The 2,500-nt window shown below is 39.8% G+C and overlaps 2 non-coding genes across 2 annotated transcripts; both read left to right on the top strand.

Annotated features, from left to right (window-relative positions):
• The first annotated feature begins 791 nt into the window (after nucleotides 1-791).
• On the top strand, nucleotides 792-864 carry TRNAR-UCG (transfer RNA arginine (anticodon UCG)). The gene has a single exon. It is a non-coding gene; the product is annotated as a tRNA-Arg (tRNA).
• A 1,515-nt stretch (nucleotides 865-2,379) lies between these two features.
• Nucleotides 2,380-2,452, top strand: TRNAR-UCG (transfer RNA arginine (anticodon UCG)). Its single transcript has one exon. It is a non-coding gene; the product is annotated as a tRNA-Arg (tRNA).
• Nucleotides 2,453-2,500: the final 48 nt, after the last annotated feature.

Below are 2,500 nucleotides of genomic sequence, written 5' to 3'. Positions count from 1 at the left end.
GTGTGCACACACCGGTGTCTGACCATAGAATACATTTAAATAATGCCTCTAGAAAAGAGCTATGCATGTGTGCCTCAGTGGCCTAATGGATAAGGCACTGGCCTCCTAAGCCAGGGATTGTGGGTTTAAGTCCCATCTGAGGTGATAACAAAAATCCTCCCTCTTTCTTTTCCAGAAAATTAGGTAGATTTATTACATGCTTCCTCTCAGAAGTTTATGAGGGATTAGGTACTTTGAAACGGTCCCATTTTACTTGTGTACACTTCACAGTCATGTTAGTGTTCTGAAACTGCAAAGTAGATTCTTAAATGCCTATTTTTGTGAGATGCATTTTCGACCGGCCAGAACATATTCCTTTGGAAAAAATGATTTGAATTGGATTGGTGTGAATCTTGTTTCTAGAGGTGGTGACAGGCTTTCAGCTACTTGAATAGGTCAAGCCAGGATTCATAAAACTTATACAACCTATGTGAGTGTGAAAAATTAGCATATGCAGGAAGGAGCAATTTGTACTACTTTCAAAACAGTTTCACTCCACGTCTGGAAACGTCCAGAGCTATGTAGAGCATACAAATGAGCTTTAAACTCATGAGGAAAGAGGTTTGTATGGAAAAAGGAAAACAAAAGCATATCGTACTCATAAAATTCTCAATATATAGATTCCAAAAAAGTGCTTCCAGCAAAAAGAGCTGAAAGAACACTATGGGATGTAAACCTGAATACCTTTCAATAATATGTTCTCAATCCATGCATACCACCTACATGATAAAAATCATCTCAGGTGGACGGATGACCGCGTGGCCTAATGGATAAGGCGTCTGACTTCGGATCAGAAGATTAAGGGTTCGAGTCCCTTCGTGGTCGTTTTTGGCCAATGGTCACACAATCTGCTTTACATTCAGAGTGGAAAAAGTCTTTTCCAATACTCTTGTAGTCCTCACTTTCTCATTACTAGTCATTAATAAAGTGGAGTACATACTGTAAACTCATTCAGGTTGCATCTTCAGTCTAACTACTTGTGCATTTTAGTGGCATTAAAAAGTGCTTCTATGCCGACGCACTGAATATGTAATAGGTTTGCAGAATTTTGACGTGACACAATGGGTTTTTAGCTTAAGTGTGTGTAGAAGAACTGCAAGGTGTGTGCCTATGTGTGCATAGAGTGGTACATGTGTAAAATCTGTATGATTTGGGCAGTTAAAGTGCTGATTTTGCCTCCGAGTAAGAAAAGTACTACACAAAATGTATAAAGGATCGGCACACTGGCTGCCTTTGCTGATGCCCCCATTGCCTAATTTGTAGTGCAATGGTTAAGTTGCAGAGTGTGGTTGAACTTGGTTAGGAGACTTAGTGCCTCTTTCCGTGTCCTACTGATGATAAGGATGGCTTGATACCATTTTCTAAGCCCAGTATATTGAGAAAAGAAGTAAGTGAAGAAGAAGTGTGGAGTCGAAAGTGGTTCTCCAATTTCTCTCCACTTGCTAAAATTGCAAAGTCTCCATTATAGCATAGAAGAGAGCGTTAAAGTCGGGGATGGAAGAGGATGAAAATGGGAAGTTTACTTATAGAGAGAAGTGAGAAATGCCCTGTGTGCACACACCGGTGTCTGACCATAGAATACATTTAAATAATGTCTCTAGAAAAGAGCCATGCATGTGTGCCTCAGTGGCCTAATGGATAAGGCACTGGGCTCCTAAGCCAGGGATTGTGGGGTCGAGTCCCATCTGAGGTGATAACAAAAATCCTTCCTCTTTCTTTTCCAGAAAATTAGGTAGATTTATTACATGCTTCCTCTCGGAAGTTTATGAGGGATTAGGTACTTTGAAACTGTCCCATTTTACTTGTGTACACTTCACAGTCATGTTAGTATTCTGAAACTGCAAAGTAGATTTTTAAATGCCTATTTTTGTGAGATGCATTTTCGACCGGCCAGAACATATTCCTTTGGAAAAAATGATTTGAATTGGATTGGTGTGAATCTTGTTTCTAGAGGTGGTGACAGGCTTTCAGCTACTTGAATAGGTCAAGCCAGGATACATAAAATGTATACAACCTATGTGAGTGTGAAAAATTAGCATATGCAGGAAGGTGCAATTTGTCCTACTTTCAAAAAAGTTTCACTCCACGTCTGGAAACTTCCAGAGCTATGTAGAGAATACAAATGAGCTTTAAACTCATGAGGAAAGAGGTTTGTATGGAAAAAGGAAAACAAAAGCATATCGTACTCATAAAATTCTCAATATATAGATTCCAAAAAAGTGCTTCCAGCGAAAAGAGCTGAAAGAACACTATGGGATGTAAACCTGAATACCTTTCAATAATATGTTCTCCATCCATGCATACCACCTACTTGATAAAAATAATCTCAGGTGGACGGGTGACCGCGTGGCCTAATGGATAAGGCGTCTGACTTCGGATCAGAAGATTGAGGGTTCGAGTCCCTTCGTGGTCGTTTTTGGCCAATGGTCACACAATCTGCTTTACATTCAGAGTGGAAAAA

This window comes from Triturus cristatus, chromosome 4_1 (assembly GCF_964204655.1).
Source record: "Triturus cristatus chromosome 4_1, aTriCri1.1, whole genome shotgun sequence".
Taxonomy (NCBI): domain Eukaryota; kingdom Metazoa; phylum Chordata; class Amphibia; order Caudata; family Salamandridae; genus Triturus; species Triturus cristatus.
The sequence above is the reverse complement of the archived record's forward strand: the minus strand, read 5'-3'. Positions and strand labels throughout refer to the sequence as shown.